Source organism: Dipodomys merriami, unplaced genomic scaffold (genome assembly GCF_024711535.1).
Source record: "Dipodomys merriami isolate MVZ:Mamm:240054 unplaced genomic scaffold, mDipMer1.0.p SCAF_20, whole genome shotgun sequence".
NCBI lineage: Eukaryota > Metazoa > Chordata > Mammalia > Rodentia > Heteromyidae > Dipodomys > Dipodomys merriami.
Window position 1 is genome coordinate 14,518,130 of NW_027203382.1, and position 25,872 is coordinate 14,544,001.

At 36.1% G+C, this 25,872-nt stretch overlaps 1 long non-coding RNA gene and 1 other non-coding gene across 2 annotated transcripts in view; one reads left to right on the forward strand and one right to left on the reverse strand.

The window, feature by feature from the left end:
* Positions 1-15,421: 15,421 nt before the first annotated feature.
* The window catches only part of LOC138832903 (uncharacterized), a 126,501-nt gene continuing 116,050 nt past the window's right edge, over positions 15,422-25,872 (reverse strand). Inside the window, exons 6-8 of the long non-coding RNA XR_011373738.1 lie at positions 20,257-20,354; positions 19,312-19,495; positions 15,422-17,257 (exon numbers count right to left, since the gene is read on the reverse strand). This is a non-coding gene — a long non-coding RNA (uncharacterized lncRNA). The remainder of the gene's footprint in view (positions 17,258-19,311; positions 19,496-20,256; positions 20,355-25,872) is intronic.
* On the forward strand, positions 25,202-25,338 carry LOC138833062 (small nucleolar RNA SNORA48). The gene has a single exon (XR_011373777.1). It is a non-coding gene; the product is annotated as a small nucleolar RNA SNORA48 (small nucleolar RNA).

Sequence of the window (25,872 nt, forward strand, 5' to 3'; positions counted from 1 at the left end):
TTCCTGAAGTTGGGACAAATGCAGAGTATTTCTTCCAGATCTCCCCATCAACTGACTGCTACACAGCATTGACTAGAAACAAGCAAAAGTCAGTCTTCAAAAGAATTCAACTACAATCCAATTTGTATGCTAAAAATCAGACAGGAGGTCTTGATGAAGGATAATTTCCCAGTTAAATTATATTATTGTTCATTTGGATAAAACCCTTTCTACAACCTGAATATTACCCAGAGAGGCTGGAGAAAACAACCATCACCCCACCAAGCTCTATGGGGGAAATGTCTTTTGTTCATGAAACACACAAAAGAATCAATCCTCATATCAGAAGGGATACAATGCATTCTTGAAGATTTCTGAAAAATGTCTCTGGATATTCTAATACCAATTTGGAAGGAGGGTAGAAAAGTAGTTTTTCTTTGAAACAGGAAAACGGATTTGGCAGCCCTGTCCAAGCGATACAAGTAGCAGATCCCACACTCCTACTTGTTAAATCTATTTGGCTTCTTCCTGTTTCCTTTGTTGTGAGTTCCAAGATTCATTGTGCCCTTCCATCCTTTAAAGCTGTTGAATTTCTTGTATGGATCTGTGAAAACAAACAGGTCATTTCCAGATTACCAGCCAATAAAACTACATCTTGTGCTAGAGCTGGTGAGGAACCTGGAAGAGCAGGTGGTCCCCTGAAGACACATCTGGAAACACCCCCTTCTCTCCACAGACCCATACAGCACTCAATTCCAGGCACAGCTCATTTGCCCTTGTAGTGAACTGAGTTGAAATGATTATACTACTTTTTCCCCCTAAATCTATGCATTGTATTTTTTTCCTCTGACATTTTCTTATTTGTAAAATTTTTGGTATATAAGAAAATAAACCCTTGGGGAAAAGCTGCAGGGGATTTAGCCATAAGTCCCAGGTGTATTCTAATTAGCTTTAAAACTTATTTTTTAAAAAAAACCTTCAAGTTGAAGACAGCTAAAGCAACTAGCAACCACAGCTTGGGCTAATTAACTCTTCTGGTAATATCTAGTGACTGGAAATCTTATTCTCAGAGATCCTAGGATGGTATAGTTACCCAGGATTCTATCTACTCTTTTATCCTTTTAACGATTAATCATCTTTGTAGTGATTAACAAACTGAAATTATTTTTAGCTCTGGTTCTTATTTATTATTTCTCTCTCCATGTATATATTCATTCTCTCCCAACAAACTCTTATCATAACTGCCTGAAATGTATAAAAGAGAGTTTCATCTCACTCTTTCCCTCATACTTGCAAACACACAGTAAACAGGGCAAGTGTATGGAAATATGTCTTTGGAATTCTGAATTTAGCAATTTCAAAAGAATGGCAGAATGAAGATAAAACAAGGGGAAGAGTATACCAAAGTCTAATGTCCCAGAGAACTCAGAATCTTAATTTGCCCCTCCCATGTTCCTCATCTCCCCAAAGGAATGCTATGTCCACTGAGAGCAATAATTTCATTGCTGATTTACATAAAGAAAACCTCACCTGGGGTAACATGACTAGTGTTTATCTGGTCCCAGGAGAAAATACCAACAGATGTGTTAATTGTCCACAGCTGTCCAGTCTTCTAGTCTATTTCTGTAACAGCCAGCCAAGATCACAATAAAAGTGCACTTAATCCTACTGACTTCTCTCTCACTACCCTGTGAAAATTTTCTTGTAGGGCAACCAAGTTTTGCCACCTGGTACATTACATGGACTAAGAAGACTAGGTAGAAAACTTAGGCAAGAAATAATCATCTCAGATCTTATATTGATGAAAGGGAATTGCCTCAGAAATCCATCTGGCTGGTCTCCAATTCCTTGCGTGCCATTTACTAGGTGTAGGCCTTCCTAGAAACCAGCTTCATCACAAGATTTAAGGGACAGGATTTCTAGGCCTTCTTCCATCTATCAGTGTTCAGTGAAGGGATGTGTTCTCCTCATTGGCACTTTGAAAATAAGTAGCTGACTCTGTGCAGATCTAAAATGGAGGGACCAGGCTGGAGGAAACTCCAGTGTACACTTCACAGCCTAAGGGGATTTTCAAAAGTACATATTTACTACACTTTTTCTGAAATCAAGAGCTCTTTGTGTGCCATTGTTGGATATAATACCTATATAAATAATACCATTTTCAGGAACATTGATCTCTAATCAGAAGGATAACTGGAGATTCTTTGGTACAACAATAAAGAAACTCTGAAAGTTTAAGTAAAATGAATATATATGACTACAACAATAGAAACACCAAATGAACATTTTACTCCTTATTTTGTGCCAGACACTGAGCTAGGGATTTCTGCATGTGTTATCTCAGCTTAGCATTATACACGCGCTCTGTCCTCTCATTCTGTTCTCCAATTATCCCCCCCAAGCTGGCCTGCCATCTGTCCACCTCCTGCACAGAGATGTTGTATGAGGCAAGACCTTTATGAATAGGCACACCCAACCAAGCCTTGTCCACCTGAGAAAGTTCCACAAGCTTAGTCTCATTTACACGCAGATCAGAAAAGAAGCACTCCTTACTAGTTTAAATGTTTATCAATCTTTTCACGTTTCCATGAGTATTTTGTCTATATAAGGAAGGACACTTTATGTCTAGATCAATATCTGTAAAAGGCTTTTAAGCTATAATAACCATAGTCTTCAACACTCAATATAGTTTGACAAGATACCCCTCTATGCCAGAAGTCAGTGAGTTCTTAGGCAGGGATTTTTTAGATCCAGTCCTTGGCTACAAAATACTTTCAGTAGAAAAGTCCATAAACATTAAACCAAGTGCCAGGAGGAAAGCACACACTGTGATACAGTTTGATAAGTCCAAGTAGCACCATCTTTATCATTACATTGCAGAATGGCTAACTAATGATTTGAAATTTGGCAGCCCATTAATCTTAATTTTGTAAACACTGATTTTTATCTGTGTTCACCCCTGATTTTGAATGGAGCTAAAATTAGTCTCAAAATAAAAAAAGAGTTTAACCTCTATTTCAACTTCCTGCTACTGGGTACTTTATTACAACAAACAGCTCTATCCTTGACCAGGGTCTAAAAAGAAGTCAGAAGAGTTCTGGGAATAATGTTCCCACCTTTCATCTTGTTCCACATGCTTCCCCTTTCCCTTCTGGGACATGGAACCGCCATTGACATGTAAGGAAATTCACTGGAGACTCAATTAAATCTACTAGAGAAGGGGAGGCATGCCTTTACCTTTTCTTCCTCAGGAAGGTCTGCTTGTAGGACTAGTCTTACGTAAGAGGACTTTTGTGGAATGTGGCACAATACAAAACTAGGAGCCCAATCCTGAACTGATGTGACAATTGCTGGACACTCTCAAGTTTCCCTAAGAGCTGCAAATGCCTGAAGCATCTCTCCTGCCAAAGGCAGTTTCTGTCTTCTGATCTTTCCTAAACTCTTTTCTGGCTTTTTGACCCTGAAAAAACAGTTTCGGGAAACAGATTTATTAGTGCAGGAAAACAAGGAGTATAAACTACACTCAGTCATTTCACATCAACTCTTTTCTATGGGCTCTATTTAGCAGGTTATCATATCATTCTGTCTCTACTATATCTCTTTTTATTATCTGTAGCCTATTTTAGAAGGTTTTAGTATTGTTCCCTGTTTTCTCAAACCTGCCACAATTTTCAGCCTCCAAAAAACTCTCTTTATTAAATTTTATCCCTTTTATTCTGTTCTTGTTACTTTATATATGTACCAATAAATTACAAAAGACAAATTCTGAGCACCTTCGCTTCAATTTTCAAAAGTAAATAATCACAATTCTTCTATATATTACTGAAACATGTATCATTTTCCTTAAAGTTTTCCTGTTCCTCCCTAAAATTATAAGTTGTTAAAAATCAGAATTTTGGGGGGGAGAAGCATACATTCATAAATGAATCCCCATCATAGGGTAAACCTGTATTTGTGTGGTACTCAAAATATCAGAAAGATGACAGCCAGGTAGAAATTCCAGGTATGTTACATACAGCTGTGTGATCTCAGCTACATTGCATAAGCTATCTGTGCCTTATATTTTTCCTATATGCAAGTTGAAGATAAGACAATGGCTATTTTTCTGGGTGGTTGTGAAGATTATGCGAATTCATGTGTTTACATCTTTAGCACCAGGTCTAGCACACAACAGATTTTTAATGAGTTAACTACAAACAAAACCATGAAAAAATATTCTGAGGAAATGTTACATCCTCAATTGGAACTGAAATTTAAGGATTGCCATCCTTATGTACCATTCTACTTTTAGGAACATTTCATCCTAGATTCTGTGGGGAAAATGAGAGAAAGAAAGAGAGAAATGGAGAAGAGGGGAGAGAGAGAAAGAGATACAGGTTTTAATATCTTTACCCACTTGTTTCCATGTATTAACAGTAACAGTCTGCTTTTGATAACATAATACATACCAATAAACTCAATGTTATTCCTACCTTCTGAAATCTACATGAGAGGATACACTCAATAAGAAAATAATAGTTTGTAAGATCCTGCTTACCAATAGTACTTATATTACTCATTAAATGGGTAGCACAGATATGTTCTTTGAAAGTTGAGACAACTCCTATCTGACAAAGTCTAGGAAGGATTCAGAGATCCTGGAGAGTTCAAGGTAGGTTTTCACATAGGCATATGAAAAAACAGAAGGACTGTATGTATGTCTGGAAGAGAATTTCAGAAAGAGTGGCCCAGAGACTCGATGGAACAGAGCCTGTTTAGTAGATAGGCTGAGAATTATGCTAGAACAAAGAAGAAAGGTTTTGTAACTACATCCAATGAAACACACAATTGTAACAGCTAACAGTGTGTTCTCTGGCTATGGGGTGTTTGACTTTTAATTTCCTACTGTAGTCCAGGTATATGAAAAAAGTTTCATCTAGAACTGATAGTGTTTCATTAGAAATCATGTCATGCTGCAGCCACTATCATCTAGATAAAAAGACAAGAATGATTATTGATATCTTCTCAGAAGAATGAAGAATAACCTACATGTACTCCATCTAAAATTCAGGCAATGTCAACAAGAGAGATCAAGGAGGGAAATCTTAAACAAAGACTGACACGATAAAAAAGGGATATATTTAAAATATGAATTTGGCAACAGATCACAGGATGATCTGCTCAAGGAGAAGAAAACCACTTTGGAGACTTTTGCCAGAACAAGGACAGCAACCAAGCAAGTATGCAAAAAAGGAACACATTTTCAAGACTGCTAAGAAAAAACAATGTACTTAGCATAATTTCTTAAATTTTAAACTTGTTACCATCTCTCATTACCTTATATAACCGTAACCCCTCTGCACATCACCTAGACAATAAAATTAAATTTAAAAAATAAAAATAAAAAACAGAAAAAATGAACTAAGTTAAAGCACTTTGATTCTCAAGAGCAGTACCATATCGTCTAGGTGTTGAATTAACAATGATTGGTTTATTTCATCCATTAACAATATTTTTGTTTGTAGAGATCAAGGTAAGAAGGCATTTGACAGTGCACAAGTAGACCCTGACCGTGGTGGATAAGGAACTATTTGGAACTATCTGAACGATTATTTTGGCTTAAATGTAAAGCAGAGCCACCAAGGGGAGTTGATGACCTTGAGCAAAGAGGTGGAAGCGACTGAACATCAATCTCACCTTCTTTATGATTTGACCAGCAGATCTGGCACAATGTCAGTCACTCTTCTTTTTCGGTTTCATGATAAAGTTAGAATATGTGCAAAAGTACCTCCCTGACAGTTGTGCTAAAAGTAAAGACAAGGCTGAAACCAGATCTAGTTTCAAGGACAACTTTCAAAGGCCTCCTGAAGTCGAGGACAGAGAGAAAGAGGACTATAACTGTAACCATTTGTCACTGCAAACTTTCTTATTCACTCATTCAGCGAGGGACCATTAGATATGAAGTCTGGAACTAAAAAGGCATTTCAATATATATGAAAGAAGTATATTCTCCAGAAGTCTGTTAAGAAAAAAGACATGCAGAGCATAGGAATAACAACGTTTGAAAGAAGTCATGAATGAAGTTAAAAAAATAATTTGTGTGTGTGGGGTGGAAAGTTAGACATATAACTCAAGTGTTAGAGTGCCTGCTAGGAAGTATGAGAAAATAGAAATGGGAGGGGAACATGGAGGAGAGCAAAGAAAGGGATGACATTGTCACGAAGCATTGTACTCATAACCTAACAAGGAATTGTAACACTTTTAAATAACTAATAACAACAAAAATAATACTACTAAACAGAAGAATAAAAATAAAACCTCGAACTACCAAAAATATTTTTCCTTAAATAAATTTACCTAGAAAGAATATTTATCCTTCTTATAAAAGTAATGTTAATATATTAGAGAAGACTCCAAAATTACAAACATTTATCAAAATCTCTGCCAGTTCCTGTAGCTACTGTGCAATTTGAATCCAGCCTTTTTTACGCATAGGCAGCTTTTCCATACAGTACATATTTGATTTTTTTCAATATGCACCATACTTCAATTTATTTAACATTGGACCTTAATCAGTGTACCATCTGAAAATCCAACATAAACAAAATATTGCTGGTATATAATATTCTGTGATATTAAGATATCTATAATTTATTTAAGACACTCCCTTGTTGAATGTTTATTATGTCTAATTCTTCACTCACAAATAATGGTGCAGCTGGGTGCAAGTGGCTCACACCTGTAATCCTAGCTACTCAGGAAGCTGAGATCTGAGGATCATGGTTCAAAATCAGCCTGGGCAAGAAAGTCTGTGAGACTCTTATCTCCAATTAACCATCAGAAAACCGGAAGTGGTGCTGTGGCTCAAATGGTAGACCACTAGCCTTGAACTGAAAAGCTCAGGGACAGCACTCAGGCCCAGAGTTCAAGCCCCATAACCAGCATACACACACACACACACACACACACACACACACACACACACACACACACACACACACACACACACACACACACACAAATAATAATGCTGTAATAAATATCTTCTTGAACATGAACAAAAATCAAGAAATAGGTGTAGTGGCCCACATCTGCAATCCTAACTGCATGGAAGGCATATAAAGTAGGAAGAGGATTACCTTCTAAGAACAGCTCTGTGCAAAGAAAAGAAGGAAAAAGAAAGAAGAAAAAAAGCTGAAAGTTCTATTTGACAAATAATTAAAGGTAAAAAATGACTTAGGATGTGGCTTAAATTGTACAGCTCCTGCCTAATACACACAGGTTCTGGATTCAAACCCTAGTATTTAAAAAAAAAATAGAAGAGAAACTTCTCTGAAGAAGAAAGAAGGATGGCCAATAGACACATGAAGAAATGCTCAACATCCCTAGCCATAAAAGAAATGCAAATCAAAACAGCATTGAGATACCACCTCACTCCAGTTAGAATGGCAAAAATCAAGAACTCTAACAACAACAGATGCTGGAGGGGATGTGGACAGAAGGGAACCTTACTTCATTGTTGGTGGGAATGTAAACTTGTTCAACCACTTTGGAAAGCAGTATGGAGGTTCCTCAAAAGACTTCACATAGAGCTCCCCTATGACCCAGCCATCCCACTTTTGGGCATTTACCCAAATGTTTACAAACAAGACCACACTAAAGCTACCAGCACAACTATGTTTATTGCAGCCTTATTTACCATAGCTAAGATATGGAACCAACCCAGATGCCCCTCAGCAGATGAATGGATCAAGAAAATGTGGTATATATACACAATGGAATTATATGCCTCCATCAGAAAGAATGACATTGCCCCATTTGTTAGGAAATGGAAAAACTTGGAAAAAATTATATTAAGTGAAGTAAGCCAGGCCCAAAGAAACATAGGTCCCATGGTTTCCCTTATTTGCAATATCTAGTATATGTATGAATCAAGCAGAAAAGGTCAGATAATGTGATGTTAAGAAAATGAACCCTTAGATATGTATTTTAATGTTTTTTTCTTTCATGCATGTGTTTCTAACACATTTATAAGATTACTTCTTTGTTGCTTTGTATGTCCCTCCCCCACAGTATAACCCCTGCTTTCACTATATTTGATGTCAGTATAACTTGTGGAGGAGATGGGGAAAAACAAGTCGTTTAAGGATACAGGTGGACCTGTTGCAACAATGAGAAGTACAAGTTGTCATGTCCAAAACGAGCTTTATAACGTCGGTGTGGGGGGGGGCGAGGATTGGGATTAGGATTGGGATTGGGAGGGGGGAGGCTGGGAAGGGATGTGAAGGGTAAACAAAAGAGGAGGCTGCAATGCTTGGTAAGAAATGTATGCATTATCCTGCCCATGTAATTGTAACCCCTCTGTACAGTATGTTCACAAATAAAATAAAATAAAATAAAATTAAAAAAAAATAGGACATAGGACAAGCAGTAGCATAGATTACGTGTAGCAAATATCTTGGCTTTGTATCTAACTAGCCAGAAATAATTAGGTAGGCTGTTTTCTAGACTATGATCATAAAGATATGTCAGGGACACTCTCAAGTTGGTGAAGGGAAAAAAAATATGAGGGTCAAAACATACAATATGAAAGACAAAAATAACCATCCCTATGAGTGCTGAATCACAGGGATGTCTCAAAGCAGGATGAATGCTGGGCAAAGGAAAAGCACAAATGTGGAGTAGCTGGAGGACTGATCCTGACAGGGTTCCTGCCTTACTGCACAAATGTGTTGATTATGTGTCTCTAATGAGGCTGCAGAAAAGATGGCTGAAACATTTCCTCAGACAATGGGCCAATTGAGAGGTCACTTCCTGCCACTTTCCATGCCCCTGAGGGGGAATCCCATACTGGCTCCCAATACACAGCGATGGCTATGTTGAAAGCAAGACTTCTGAACAAATGCCTGCCTGCCAGAGTCATAGGCCTCTACTTCAGGAGTGAGAGATGAATTAAACATAACTCTTCATGCTTAAATGTCCACTCACATAAAATGAAATCTGCATAAATTTTCAATTCACAATCATTGCAGAGTGGATGTCAGTGTTTTCCTATATTTCATTTATGCTAGAATTTTTCATATCATCTGAGAAACAAAAATTCTTCTCTTCCCAAATGAGCAACATTTTGAACTCCGCCCTGACCCTCACATGATAAAAATCTGGGCCATTAAAGAGTAACATAAAGTGTTTTGTTGTTTTGTTCTGTCTCTTCCCCTGAAACCCATCCAAGTGCAGAATACTGTTGCCTGTGTTCACAATGAGGATGACATAGAAAGAACATGGTATTTCAGACAGAGTTTTCAAAAAATCCTTATAAGGGCAGAAAGAAACATTTGATGCCAAATTCTTTCCTAATTTAAGACATTGTGGGTCCAATTTTTTATTTTTTTAAGAAAAAGGAATAAAAGGAATTCCAGGACAAAAATCCTCTCAGATTTCTTGTGTGAACTAAATGTCCTGATGAGCAGACATTGTCCAGCTCACTGAAAGAGGCTTGGACAACTTAAATTCCCCCTATGTGCCTGGCTAGCACCAGCCTGCACAAGAGATCACATCCCTTCCCCAAATCTTTTCTGTCCCCTGCATCTCAACATAATTCAGTATTCTACCATTTAAACATATCAACACTTCATTTTGAAACTCAAGTTACTTCATTGGAATGGTACAAAACTTAATGCAATGTTTATCAACGATTTGGATCTGTATCAGACTCACCGCAGGTTCTATTAAAGTTTAGATTACTGAATTCTTGTCTCAAATTACAATATGTGAGAACCTAAGAAAGGTCTGAGTATGTCTACTTTTAGAGAGACACTCTTAGAAACCAGAGTCAATGGGTAAAGAATTCTGAGCTTTGAACTGTAGGCTTGGTTCCTCATCTGAAGACTTATTGCAGACATTTACTCAATCATTTTGTTTCTGCAACTCAGCTTTTCCCATTGTAACCATGAGATACTATGTGGAAAAGGACCTATAATATACATATTAAAATATTTTGTATGTTCTGTGAGTTTCCTAGTTAGATGATGAACTATCAGACTGAAGAATGTTTTATTCTATTTTTTTCTATAAGTAATGTATATATTGGTAATGTCGTACTTCTGGGTTTCAGTAAATGATTAACACAATACCCAGTACAACACTTAGATATACTAATATTCTTTTTTTAATTTAATTTAATTTTATTTGTGAACATACTGTACAGAGGAGTTACAATTACATGGGCAGGATAATGCATACATTTCTTACCAAGCATTGCAGCCTCCTCCTTTGTTTACCCTTCACATCCCTTCCCAGCCTCCCCCCTCCCCCCCAATCCCAATCCTTCTCCTCCCCCCCCCCCCCCCCCCCCCCCCCGCACCGACGTTGTAAAGCTCGTTTTGGACATGACAACTTGTACTTCTCATTGTTGCAACAGGTCCTTATCCTTAAACAACTGTATCCTTAAACAACTGGTTTTTCCCCATCTCCTCCACAAGTTATACTGACATCAAATTATCTCTTTGTTGCTTTGTATGTCCCTCCCCCACAGTATACTAATATTCTAATACCTGTAAACATTCAACTATCCACCAAGGGTCTAGAGCAGAATTTCCCTAAGTAAAGTTAACATTAACCAGGCTTTTGCCTTCAATCTGAAGTTTTATCACTATTAGAGTTCATTAAACTTAATGACGCTGTTTGTGGTCTAACAATGCTTATAAATCAGGTATGCATCCCTCCTTGACAATTTAGAGAATTTACCAGAAGAAAAATAATTTAGGTGGCCCAATAAGTCATGTTGACCTAGCCAAAATAGAATTACAATGGAATGATCTTTAATTTCAAAATTTTTTATTGAGGATAGTCTTAGTTTAGGCTGTTACAGCAAAACAGCATAAACTTGAGTATAGAGAATTAGCCCTCAGTCTCGGAGACTAGAAAGTCCTAGATAAAAGTGGAAACTCATGTACTTCCTTAAGAGGCCCTCTTTCTGGTTTGCCTCCTTGCCATAGAACCACACACAGCAGAGGAAAGGCTCCATCCCTTCCTCCTCGTATGAGGACTCTCCATTACAGGGCCTCTCCCATCATACCCTCAGCTAGCCAATTTATCTTTTAAGTCTCCTCCTCCACATACCATCAAATTGAGAACCGAAGACTTAATGTTCAAAAGGGAGAACTCAAACACTCAATAACAAGGATATTATTGTAATGTTTTGCCTTTTGTGCTAATATATTGAGAACGATATCATAGCCCTCCTTTACAAGTTAAAAAACAATGGAATCACAAGAAACTTAAATGGCTGACTCTGTCTCCGTAAAGAACAGGATGAGTTGTGGGGTGGAGCTGATCACATGGGCCCTCTGGGATACCCACAGAAGGCTGAGGCTAAGTCCATTCAGAGTCACTATGAACTCTCACCTCTGCTGTGTTCCAAGGTTGACCAGCTCTCTTTTGCTGATGATATATATTATTTATTTAAATTTGATAGGTCTTCATTTGGATTTTGGTTAGTTGTTCAGAGGCTCTGGAGACATTTGCCTTGTGAAGTCAGTGTTTCCTAAAGTGTTTTATATGGTTAAAGGATGGACTGTTTTAATATAAATAGTTACATATTCATAGGTTTGGTTAATAAGGAAAGGGCATAAAACCAGCTTAACAACTCATAATGACAAGAATATTGCAGACATATTAAATAAAACCATGAGTTGGCATCAAGTCAATTTAGTGAAAAGTATTATGTAAAATTTTAATACTAACAGGTATCACCATAGATCATTTACTAATAATATAAATTTTGGAAATATGATTTCAAATTGACTTTATATGTCTCCTTGATTTTATGGTTTAATTTTTGAGATGATAATATGCAGTTGTATATTTTCAAGTTCTTCAGGGTGCCTCACAGTATCTCCTTTTGAGTTAATATATTTATGGCTTATTAAATTTTAAAATGCTGATTATGTGACTATAAATCATGCTAAATATAAAGATACTAATAATAGTTCATCTACTGACTATTTGCATGATGAAACACCATTGTGTTCAGTCACTTTACATATACTATTGTTAATTATCATATTCCCTGTAAGGTAAGTATCAATAGCCTCAGTTCATAGGTTTGGAAACTCAGCCTATAAAAGTTGAATATCTTCAATTCTCTATTTTAATAAATAGCCCCTGTTGTCACTGTATTTGATCTTGGCACTCTGGGTATTGTATATATCTTTATCTGAATTAGGGAAGAGAAGGGGAACAACAAAATGGTGAGACAAAGGATGAAGGGCAAATCATCACAACAGTGATACTCACAAGACAGTAGCTTGGAAATCAACTGTACAAATTGGGGGGAAGGAATAATGGAGGGCAAAGTAGGAGAATATGAGGGAGGAAGTAACAAGTTCAATAAGAAATGTACTTACTACCTTATGTATGTAACTGTAACCCCTCTGTACATGACCTCGACAATAAAATTAAATTGGGAGACAAAAGCCAACTAAATTTCCTAAAATAAATTGTCAAAATACCTTAAATACCATACTTAGTAATGTGTGAGTATTTTATAGCTGTAGAAAAACTAAAGGCTATATCTCTGGTGTATAAGTGAAATGAGTTGACATTATTAAGTGAGTTGCCTTTCACTAGGTCTGGTGCCTCCTTTATCTTCTCTAGAAGTGAACATTCTCCTCCTCCTCAAGTAAATAAAAACCTGGCAAGTGTATTTATTCAAAATACCTATTCACTTAAGGTTGAATACCTCTCCTAGTCCAGACCTTACCTGACTATTCTTCCTGGAAGTCTGCACAGAGGATTATATTTTTGAAAAAAAAAAAAAAGACAAGTGAATTTGGATATTGTGCCAAAGACAGCTTGTCTTCTACAAACAGAGAGAAGACTACAGAAGATTATAGACAGAGGTTGCCTATAATCAGAGGATCGGACCTTAAAACAGAGAGACAGAGAAGAGACACATAGACAGAGATAGACATGGAGACCAAGACAAAGACAGAATCAGACAGATGGAGACAAGACAGAATCTAGATTCCTATATATAGCTCTCTTGCAAAGTCCAATTGATGCATCTCTTGCCTCTGTGCCCTTGGCGTGTCCATAAAATAAATTCTTCTATTTTTAATTAAGCTAGTCTGAAATGGATCTCTGTCATTATAGACAAAAAGATGTTAAATAATACAGTCACAGTGTTCAGAAGGAATTTCACTTTAGAAACTATTTCCAATTAGTGATCCTAAATCATTAACTAGAAGAAACTACAAGGCAGATACTTTCGTTTAGTTTTAGAAGTACATTTGACTGAATTGCACTACGGTTCTTGATAGGTTTAAAAAAATTCCTTAACTACTTTTGCATCACAAAGGCATTCAAATAAGAAAAATATTACAATCACACAGAAAAGAGGAAAGTCATAAAAGATGGCCTTCATTTACCAGATAAACCTCAGATTGTCATAAGTAGCTTGTAATGCAAGTGTTGCATTGTCCACTCATCCTATCATAAACATTCCTACTAGAAATTCTAGAATAATTTTTTTGGACCAGACAAAACTAGAGGCAGATTTAGCAACAAAAGCATGTCTATTTAAAAGCTATCCCTTACTTAGCATGTGTTAATATGATGGTACATACCAGAAGAACAAAATAAACTCATCACAAGAAATGACTGCAAAACACAAGCACTCTGGATAATTCAAACATAAGATTTTTAGCCAGTTCAATTTGGTTTTGATTTTATACATCACCAAAGTAGGACATTAAGGAAGACTCTGCACAGAGCCCTTTCTTGTTACTCATCCACATTTTCCCTTGAGTTTAAAAAAGAAAGAAAAGACAAAAAAAAAAGGAAAATCATAGCATTTTTTCATTGAATTGATTTTTTTAAATGAAGTTAGCAATTAAAATCAGATTTTTGAAGTGAGAGAAATACATCTGGGTAAAGCAATAATATTAAAATTTTTTAGCAGAATGTGGATTAAATTATTTTTTTAAACCACGCTGCAAAAAAAGCATACACTTTTCAATAAAAAAAAATTCAGTAGATGCAAAATAGAACAACATTGCGACAATAATGAAAATGAAAGCCAAATTAAAATCTGGTATAAAATATTTTCAAAGTTAACAATTCTAGAAAAATTCAGATTATAATGTCTTCTTTGCTAAAATTGATCTTTTTCCTAGGATTTTCTTTTAACTAATTAATTCTAGCTTATTGTGGAAACAGTTCAGGCTACAACCTCTGCAATTTGGTTCCTCTGGTAGTTTTGGGGCAGCAAATCTACATGGTCACTACTATCCAGTCTCTTTTCCTTAATTCTTTTATCCTTCAAGTTCTTCCTTTCAAAGCTTTAGTCCTAGATAGCAAAGATAAGTCTACATATGAAGAAGGTACTATATTGTGTGAATTTTCACAAAATTTAATAGGTGCTAAATGATCCAAGTGTTAGACACTGTAAATAAATTAGAAAACATGTTTTCAAGAATTAAAAAAATCTTAATAATAACATATCAGAATTGTTATGCTGTGGTTGAGATTTCTTCCACAAGGTGAATACTTTTCTAAGCAATTGGCTATCACAGAATGTTTTTGAAAGGGTGAATTGTTATATAAGGCTTATATGAAGCATTTGTATTTAGAAATATAAACCTCTCCTTGAATCTACCATGCCACTAAGAGTAATTACTAGGTGTTGGTGGTATACTATATACTGGAACAATGGACCAATCAATCCTGCACTGAGAAATATACCACTTTTCTACACAAATTCTATCAAGGACAATGTTTCTTTAAATTCCCAAGAGTGATCCTTTGACTCCAAGGTGGTTAAAAAAGCAAACATTTACTCTATGTCTCCCTCTTGAAATACTAGCTACTTAGGAGACTGAGATCTGCTGATTGCAGTTCAAAGCCAGCCTAGGCCGTAAAGCCCATGAGACTATCACCAATTAACTACCAAAGAAGCCAGAAGTAGAGCTGTTTATCAAGCTGTAGAGTGCTAGCCTTGAGCAAAAGAGCTCAGGTACAGAGCTCAGGCCCTGAGTTCAAGTCCCCAGACTGACACACACAAAAAAAATAAAGCAAAAAGATTTGCATCTTTATCTTAAGGGAAAGTATATTGTCTTGTTTTTTTCTCTCATTTTAAATGTTATCACTTGTTATCACTATTCTGAATCTTTTCCCCATTAGCTCCTTCCTTTTGCCCATAGTCTAACTGCACTAGCATTAATAAATTTGTCACACTCTTTTCCATGTTTACATACCATTTGCTTCAACACCTGTAGCACAGCATCGATCATGTTGTATTATAATTAGTTGTACACACATAGGTTGATCCCCAAACCCTCAGAAACTTTTGAAAGAAGAACCAATATGTAATTCATTTAATGTTTTGTTTATAGTAAGTACCCAGAAAATGTTCATCAGAAATAAGTGCATAAAATCCTCTTATTAGAAGTTTGCTCATGAATTCACTTGCTCATACCTCAGCCCTTCACTTATTAGTACTCCAATCCAGCGAATAGTATTGTTCAGTATATTCTTTATTCTTATGGAAAATAGTAGTTTTCCAGACAATTATTGGAAAGCTGATATGTTCTTAGAAGTCATTTGAATCTTATAAATGCATGACACTGTGTAGTAGACAAAGGCAATAAAAGAAATCAAATATTCTGTTCTCCTGCTCAAAAATTTTAACTATGGCGGTCTCTGATACAAAACATATATACTTGAAGAAACTTCTTTAATGGTTGAATAATTGTAGCTGAAGATCATTTTTTCTGTCAAAGCAAGCAGTAAAAATACCTGCTAAAACTTTACCATCAGCTTTACATTTTAACCTTTTTTACACACAGGCAAGCCTCATTCTGTGATAACAAACCCATACAACCCACGTTAAGTCAATCCTCACTAAAACCTTTAATACTTCTTGTATTCAGAACTTTATTAAAATATGAATTTTTAGGTTATTTTAGTTGTATAGTATTTGCTTTAGATTTATGCTCCCTATTTATGGGTTGATTTTTCTCAATATGATGGAACATATTTTCATTTATTTTAAGAAAAATGAAAATATGTATATATCTGTGCTTCTTTGAAGCAAGATGTTTGATTATTTGTTTCTCCATGGGAACAGTGGTCTTTTGTGCTACCTATGATCTCAAAAGTAGTGTGGTGTTTTTTGTTTTGTTTTGTTTTGTTTTTTGCTCCCTGTGGGGCTTCATCGCATGGCAAAGTTAGATTTAGGGCCCACTGATGCATGTGCAAATGGTCATATTCACAAAATCCTAAGTTTTCCAAGCTGGGAGGAACTTTAGGGGTAATGTAGTTCAAATTTCTGCCAATGCAAGAATCCCCACTTTCTGATGGGCAAAATCTACGTAAATACAACCTGGGGTAGAAATCATCTTCTCAGAGGAAGCCCATTCCATTTCAGAAGAAGTCTAATTCTCAGAATGCATTCCCATTTATTGAGCCAAAATCAGATTCCCTGAACTTCAAACATTGATCCTGGCTCTAGCCTCTAGTGTTTCAAAGATTTAATCTAATCCCTCTTCAAATATTGAATAGCAGCCATGGTTCCCTCTAGGTATTTTCCAGGAGAGCCTATAAACCTGACTTAATCTGTATCATCCAGCCCACATGTGTCTATTAGCCACAAAGACATCATGAGAGATCACTTCAAAAGTCTGGTTCATGTACTGATGCCAGCATTTTTTTTTCAACTACCAAATAAATAAGCCCAGAGAACTGTTCGTGATTGCTCCTAAGAAACTCACCTTGGCTCTTAGTAATCACTGCCTACTTTTGTGTGCACATAGCAATCTGTTTAATAACTTGGTTGGGACTATGCTCATTTTTTTGTTTCCAGAATCCATCCTTCTTTCTGTATCAGTCACAGTTCAACCAGAAAGAGAAATTATCCAAATTTAAAACTGAAGGGAAGATAGATAACTCAAGGATTTGATTGACACAGAGGCAGAAAGCTTCTCTGAAAAGGGCCCTGAGGCAGCCTGGAGATTAGGAATATCAGGAACAAACTTGCATACCGTAGGTGGTAAGGGAAGAGTGGATGGCAGGAGTCACAGTCACCCAGAGAAAGATGGAATTGTGGCAGGTATGGGGAGCTAGAGTCACAGATTTGAAGAGGTATCATGTGAGATACTTCAGAAATAGCACTTGAGGCACAGAGAAGGAGCAAATAGCCTAAATTTCCTCTTCTTCTAGCCATTTCTTCTCCAATCTAGGATCTGGATTTCTCTCTTGCAAAATCCACTGAAAAGTTATCTGACACTGAGGTCTAGACCTGCAACAGAAGGGCCAAGAAAAAATAGGTTTATTAAAGGCTATGCAACTACATCAGTGCTGGTGATAATATCTTATCATAGCATTGATCAGTATTGTTTGCTTTGATATTGTTTTTTCATTGTCTTCTCCAAATCTGAATGAATATGACACAACTTTTTCTTGCTGCTGCTATTTATTTCCATACCAGTTACCAATATATCACATCCAAGACACACTGAATTAACACAATGTGTGTGATTTTTGAAAAATCACAGTTACTCTTTTTCTCTCTTCTTTTGTTGGGTGATAAATTTCTACTTATTTCTGATATCTACATTATATGTGTTTAGTTTACAGTTGGTACAGATAACTAATTACACTTATATAGATCCAATTTTGCTTCCTACAAGATTAACTTGACATATCCACACTTGCTGATGGTCCCTAACAAGTTACATTTGACTTCCATGGTGAGGCACAAGAAATGCATCACAAAACTTTCATTGTGAGATCAACATGCATTGTGTACATAAATGAACATGTGAAATTGAAACCCTCTTATACAACTATTTGAAGATTTAAAACTTTTATTGTGAGACACGTGAAAAGCATCACAAAAAGTCCCATTGACATTTAAATGATGCCTCTCAAAAGGCCTTCAATATTACATTTGTACATTTTCAGTAATTCCTTTTTCTCTTTTCAGATTTTACTAAAAGAATGTTTATATAGTATCCCTGGCACAAACATTTTTACATTTAACAGCCGGTAGCTTTAGAAAATCATGTCAGCTGGCTGGCTGGGTTCATGAATTTAACTATTCTCAACAAAATGGCAGGTTTTTTTTTTTTAAACAGTAATTGGCAAAAGTGAACAGCAATCAGATCATTGTGTTTATTCAGGAGGCATATCCAGCTTTTTCTGAGTGCCCAAAGTAAGGATTTCAGCCACAGAGTCTAGAGTAATCTTCCAATGGGGTTTATGGGGCTGGGTAATGTCCTGCACTAGCTAGCATGGAGAACAGCTGAACGCTTGAGATGCAGCTCATTCATGTCAGCATGTGCTGTAAGTCTGAAATACAACACAAGCTTGCAAAATACCTTGCAAACTCTTTAACATTGATGGCAAGTTAAAACAGTAATAACTGCATTGGGTTAGCTACAAAATTAGTAGAATTAAGTTCATCTGTTTCTTTGACTTTGGGTTAGTAAAAAATGTCAACTTACATCTGTGTTTCACACTTGTGGCTATCTTAATCTTTCTGTTGGACAGTACAGGCCTTGAACAAATGAAGAAGTCACTGCTGGCAGAAGTAGGACATAGCAACTAAGAGAGAAGTCATCTTTCCTTTAATTAGTTTTGTGATTGCCACCAAGTTCAATGTCAGCCATTGAAAAGAAACAAGTCTAGTCTCTTCACACAGGCAAAACTCCCACTGTGATTTGTAAGAGTTCTGCCTGGATGAAACAAATATGATTAGGCCTATGATGTTTTCTTCATGCTAAAACGTTTTCTCTTTCCCAAAGTTTTTGTAGTATACGGTTAGCTACCCGAATGTACAAGTGCAGAATAGAGAAAAGATGAAAGAACAATAAATGAATGATTTGAAAGTATTGTTTTGAAACATGTAACTACTGCTGTCAGCTGCTGGTTCTTTCTGTTTCGTACATTTACATTTCCTGACTGGAGTTTAAGAACATTTCACTGCGTGTTACTATCAATCATCCTTAACCTAGAAGTGCACTGTACATTAGTAACAGTTAATTGGCATATTTAAAGTAAATAGCTACTTAGTTTTGTTGTGAAGCTTTTACATACAAATCTATAACACCACATGCTTTGTTTGTTTCAATAACAAACATTCTTGTCTACAACACTGCCACCTCTGACAGGAGATTTTAATACATTCACACTGAAATACCCAGAATGCAATGTGTATGCAGGTATTCTTTGCTCACCAAAGGATGCCCATAGACAAGAGTGAAACAAAGACATTTAAAGGATAGGTTATGCAAAAATTTAGAATGGTAAAGTGAGAAAAAGTGGAGCAAACAATAGGAATTATAAACTTACCTGTACTTTTTTTGTAGCTGTTAATGAGCCAACAGGTTAAATTATTTTACAGACATTACGATTAACTCTCCCATCTGTCCAAAGTCAAGTTCACATTTAACAAAAATGCGCTTCCCAAAGATCACAAAGATTCATCACTCTTCAATGTCCAGTAGCAAACAGGATTAGACCTCTTCCTTAGGCACTAGAAAAGAGGTTAGCTATTTGAAACTTGAAGATAAAATGACATGGAAAACATCCATGATACAGACCATGTTATAAAACAGTTTAATTTCTATAAACCTGGAGATAACCAAGCCTTTTTTTTTTAGCAAAATCAACATTTACTTTATTACCTAGATCAATATATAAATGTGGTATTTATATTTATAGAACTATGTATATGAATGCTTATGTATATGTCTAACAATTCAGAATTTAATTCTAAATGTGAAATATTTTGTCATGGCCCATGAAAATCCTACAAATGCACCATCTTTGAAGTGAAATCAAGTAACAGTACAATTAGAGACCACAGTAATAGTGTTATTAGCACAAAGAATATTGTTTAAACTTTATTAAGAGGTTAATGTATGAAAATGGCACATTGCAACAATGAGAATGTAGAAGTCGAACTTTACAACTTTGGTGGGTAGGGGGAGATTCGGGTGGGAGGACGGGGGAAGTATGGGAAGGGATGGGAAGGGGAAACAAAGAGGAGGCAACAATGCCTGATAAGAAATGTACTCGTTATCTTGCCCATGTAATTGTAACTCCTCTGTACAGTATTCTCACAATAAAAAGAAAGAAAGAAAATAAGCTTGATTGCAATAACCCAGAGACTTACCCACTACTCATCTCTAATATTATTTCTTTGGAAAACTTAAACCATAGATACAACAAAGTTTTGCTCAGAATTTCATTTAGAAATGTCATTGCAACACAAGAGCTTTCTGCCTTTATTACCTGAAAACCCTAGCTGTGGTGTTCCTCTAACTTTGGGATGTGACAACACGATCTGCAGAAGTGGAAAATCTGTTCTTCATCCACTCCCATGCACATACCTACATAATAAGGCAAAAGAGAAAGAGTTGCATTAGTGTTATCTTGAGCATTGTGAAATATGAAGAGGAGAATTTCGCCTTTTCAGTGAAACCATCAGGAAGACTTTCCCATCTGTTCTAAGTTTCTAATATTGAACTCTTCTGTCGAGGCCCAGTCTTTCATGGTTCCTGAGAAATTTGAAATAGGTGTTTTGCCATCACTGACTGAAAATGAAAAAGTCAAAATTCTTAATGCAATTCTTTCTTTTTCTAGTAATGTTATCTGGGCTGATATTGAGTTTGGGGTCCACTGCCTTCTTGTCATGCAGTAGTGACTACATTCTATTCCTTCTTCTTTGCAATATTTCCAATATACAATTGTTTCTTTCTACACTGCCATTAAAGCTCTGGTAACACAGTCACCACTATCTAAAAGACTGACACACCCTCCTCTATCTGGGCTCGACTGTGTCCATTTTAATGTATCCATCTTAACTAAACTTAACTGTGTCCATCTTAACTAAAATGATGAAGTTGTAGGCAGTAGGTGGCACTTTTTAAACCATCTGTGCCAGTAAACATGGTTTTGATTTCCCTCAGTTCATTGTAATGGATAGTCTTGTAAACTACTATGCAATCAAGTACTGGGAAAGTAATCACATTCTTGGCTGTCACAGCCATGTCAAACTGCTTCCAAAGTTTCTAAAACCTGTCTCTCTTTTTCTGCATTTGCCTCATCACTGACCATAGCCGGTGTTCTAATGTGTATCAGATATGCAGACTATACTCTAAGTAGCACAAATGACCTAATTTATTTACACTTATATCTTTCCAATCAAGGCACTGAAGACAAATAAAACTCAATCATTGAGTTTGCTATAGTCAAATGGGTTGCTGATAGAACAGGCTTCTTTATTTCTCCTATTAAACATCCTTTGATCTTAAAGCACTTTAAAATCCTATAGATGTTTTATAAAATTGCAGAATACTTTCATCAAAGTATGAAGGGTAGGATACTTGAAAACACTGTGAACAATGAAGTTCCATAGATAAGCAGAAAAATGACACACAGAAAGTCTCATCTCAAGCATATTAGATAGAATATTAAGAATATTCTCCAAGGGACATATAAACTATACCCAAGTTTTTATCACTACAGTGGCCATATTTGGAACTGAAAAGCAAAAGTGAAGCAATATTCAGTGTCTTTTTATAACTAATATTTAAAAAGTTATCAAGCTCTTTACTTAGGGTTATATCAACAAAACATCGAGATAAATTCCTGAAATTTTTTACCATACTACTGATGTTAGTATATTTCAAGGACAGAAAGAGATATCTCAGTGGGATACATACCTTTTAGGCCTTAATAAGTATATCATTTATGTTAGGGACTAAAATACAGAGAGCATAACCCTCAGGCTCAAAGACTGATAATAACCCCTTTCCTTCTGGGTTTCCTTGCTTCAGCCAGATTACTTTTCATACTGTTTCTTCATATACTTTGCAACATGAGTACATCGCCTTTTTCTTCAAAACTCTGGCAGATTGTTTGGGCTAGAGATAGATGGAGACAAGAGGCACCATCTGGTACAAGATCTTTATTCCTTGTTAGCACTACAGGAGTTCTGGTATTTTACATGGATCAGGCAGCAGCAAAGATTCTTTTTAAATGCATAGATTGAGAAGGTGTAAGATGGTCAAATGGCCCTTGGCACTGTCTGATCATATCAACGGACTTCATTGGTATAGAGCTGAGAGATTTGTTGATTTTCTTTTCTTTTTTTTTTAAGTCAGACAACCCGTGGCATATGGTTTCATGATTCACAAAGATGGTCCTGGACTTATAGATTTGACGATCTCAACATAACTTCCAGGCTTGCCAGGGCTATGTTACAGCAGAGAGAGCAAATAGCTCATGATATTTCTTCTCTGATGAGTAAGCTCCAATTTCTCAGGTTTAAATTTGATCTGGAATTGATAGAAAAGGAACTCTGCCCTCCTATATCAATGTCTTCAATTTTTTATTTGTCAGAGGTGAGCATTTATTTCTGTGGTATTGGCCCACAGCTTCAAGCCCGAAGGCTTAAATAATGCCCAGATTAATTCTGTTGACTCATACTGAATGCACATATTTGCTGCTTTTCTTCTATTCTTTGAAAATCTAAGTACTTTCTAAAATAAAGACAGCATTCTAAAAATCTTGTGACTATTTAGCTCCTACTCTTATAAGTTTTAAATCAGTTTTTCTAATGAAATTACTTAAAATTAGGAACTAGGAGATTTGCCTGCTGATGCTAAGAAGCTAACTCACAGCTACCTTACGAGGATAAGTGACAAAGTTGTCTGGGAACAGTGTCTTAGCAACAAACTGAAACAGATTCAAAAGGAGGCTTATACAAGTTTATCTGAACTGCAATTCAAGTATAAAGTAAACGAAGTCCTCACTTATGGGCCCACTTCAGAAGGCTACTTGAATTCCTGCCATTAGAATGCATTGCCAAAAATGTGAAGTGCCTTTTTAATGATGACATTAATGCCATTTGAATCTCTGTGAACTGCTCTGTCATTACTCATCCCCCCCCTCTCTCCTTGGTCATTTCCTTGAAGCTAAATCAAAACCTCTTGCTTCCTCCATATAATTTCTCTCCCACAGAACCACCTTTTCCTACAGTTTGCAGGTTCCATGAATTGTGATGTTTTTCCTAGTAGCAACTTTGACCACATATCCTTCCCATCCTCCAATCTCTCACAGAAAGCTTTCTTTTTCACAACCAGGAAATTTTGCAGATATCAGTTGGCATGGCCTCAAATGAAGAAAGAAAAGAAGATATAACAGAACATGCCTAAGATAAATACGGTGCTATTCTGAAGAAAGTAGATGTTAATATGACAACAGATGGTGTAGATAAAGTCAGCATTAATATTGTCAACCCACTGCATTTGCCACATGGTTAATTGTAAAACATATATACAACTCAGAAGTAGAACGAGTTTTACCAGTGGTTATTCGATGAGGAATGATAGTAATATCAATTCTTTTCATATTTGTCTGATATTCAAAGTGAAATTTATATTAGTCCAAGAGTAGAGTATTCTAAAATTTTTAGACTATTCTTTTAAAAGCTAATTCTTTTATATCAGTAGCAAATATTTTTCTTTGAAGTTCAAAGAAAAATTATCTGTGTATGTCCCACATACCTCAGATTCACTTGGAAATTGGTCTCTGATCCTTCTTGGACCTCTTTCCCAAAAAAGGAAAAGGAAATGAGCATGACGTTATTTTCATTAAAAAAGAAAGAAAACCATCTCTCGGTAATAGCAGCTCAGTTTTCCTCTATTGTATATGTTGCTGCTGAAGCCAAAGGTGGACCACCATACATGTGCTTTAAATTGTAAAAACTTCTGAAATCTTAGCATGCAAGATAAATTTGAAACAGTGACAAAACCCAGAATCCATAATGTTATCAATAAATAGATCCTCCTCAAACCTTCAATAGTTCCTTGGAGAATACAGAATATCAGCTACACTTGCCAAATTGACGAAACGTGGTCCTCAATCGGATTACAACTTATTCTTCCAGTGTTTCAACTCTGATTTTCATTTATTAACCCTCAAACTCAAAGAAAAATCTATTCACCATTGCTTTAAATATGGCATGTGATTTAGGTTCTACAATCTTATTTATATACATCTTTTTTGGAAAGGCCACCTTCCTTCCTCACAACTGACCTTTGCAACATCCTGCCTTTGGATCCAGCCTAGGGACACACCAGGCAGTAATGACACCCTCCCCAATCACCTATAGATCTGATCTTCTATGCTGTGCAGTGAGCTCTTCTTCTAGGCTGTCATTAGTTGCTAGGTGACACTTTTTTAAAAATCTGTTCTGTCTTCTTTACAAAACTCAGCTGTGCCAGATGCTGTGGTAAAGTCTCAGAGTATACGTTGCTCTATCACTATCAGTCATTTCCACATGCAATCTTTGCAGAACTAAGTAAAGGCATCTATTATATTTGTCAATGATCATTTATTGGATTCATATATTCAAAATTAAATGCATAATCAGAGCTAAATATTCAACTTCAAATTTCTCTGACTGAAGAGAGATTGAATAATTTAAGTCTAGCCTTATAAAAGGATATTAGTAGGCCATAAATGTGAGGCTGAGATAAGACCCTAAAATCTAATTTGATAAATAGAGGTTGAAAGATTACTGAAAAAAAATGAGACAAATAAAAATTTTCCTGTCAATCCAAGCACCGGTGGCTTACACCTGTAATCCTAGCTACTCAGAAGGCTGAGATTTGAGGATCATGGTTCAAAGCCAGCCCCGGAAAAGTCCATGAGACTCTTTTTTTTCTTTACTTTATTATTTATTTATTTATTTATTTTGAAAATACCGTATAGAGAAGTCACAATTACATGGGCAAGGTAATGAGTGCATTTTTTATCAAGCATTGTGAGGCTCTTACCTCCAATAAACCACGAGAAAACTGGAAGCAGCACGGTGGCTCAAGCTGTAGAGCGCTTGCCTTGAGCTGAAGAGCACAGGAACAGTTCCCAAGCCCAGAGTTCAAGCCCCACGAATGACAAAAAGAAATTCCTGTCAGCTATGTTAGTGAATATTTGTAATCCCAACCATCCGGAGGCAGAGACAGAGGCAGAAGAATCTCAAGTTCTAGGTCAACTAGGGCACATTATGAGTTCTAGGCCAGTCTAGAGCTAACCAGCTCATTTCAAAACAAAATGAAACAAAACAAAAGTGATATATTATGCTTCTTCAGTGATATATTATGCTTCTTAAGATGTCTTTTCAAAATAGTTCATAGTTGGGGTATGAACACAGTATTAAAAAGATTTTTCTTATCCCCGTTCTGGGCAAAGTGTCATCCACTTCATGGTACTCATCTTATTATATCAACCAGGGGCAAAACAATCCCATGTTTATCCCAACATGGCTTTTGAGCTGGGCCTATGCCTCTTCATGCCTTGGACACACATGTTTCTGTTTTTTTTAAGGTAGTATCAAAGGCATTGAGTTAACCTGCATGTTTCCTAAGCTATATTTGTTTGTCTCCCCATACTGTATTAGAGTTTGCAAAGCATTCATTCAATGTTTCATCGTTCTTGGTTATAGTTTGGACTTGAATGTCTCATGAACCCAACATACATGCATGGCCAGGAGTAAACTAATGCTGTATTTGAAAAAAAAAAAGATTTGTTCTTGTTAAATAAAATAGATATGATTCTATAACATTGATTTCATCAAGTACTGACTGCAAAAATAAAACATAAACTAGTTTGTGTTGCAAAGACACTAAGACAAACCTAGCTTGTATAGTCAGCTAAACTCTGAAGGAAACATTATCTTGAGTAAGATAGCACAATGGAGCACCCTAGAAGGAACTGGGGAAAGTAAATCAGGAAATATGACAACTTATAGAAAAGCAAATATAGTGACAATGTCAAATTTTACACCCACTGAAATATGCTATCTGTACTGAAGTACCTCCCAAATTTCTTATATAATCATGA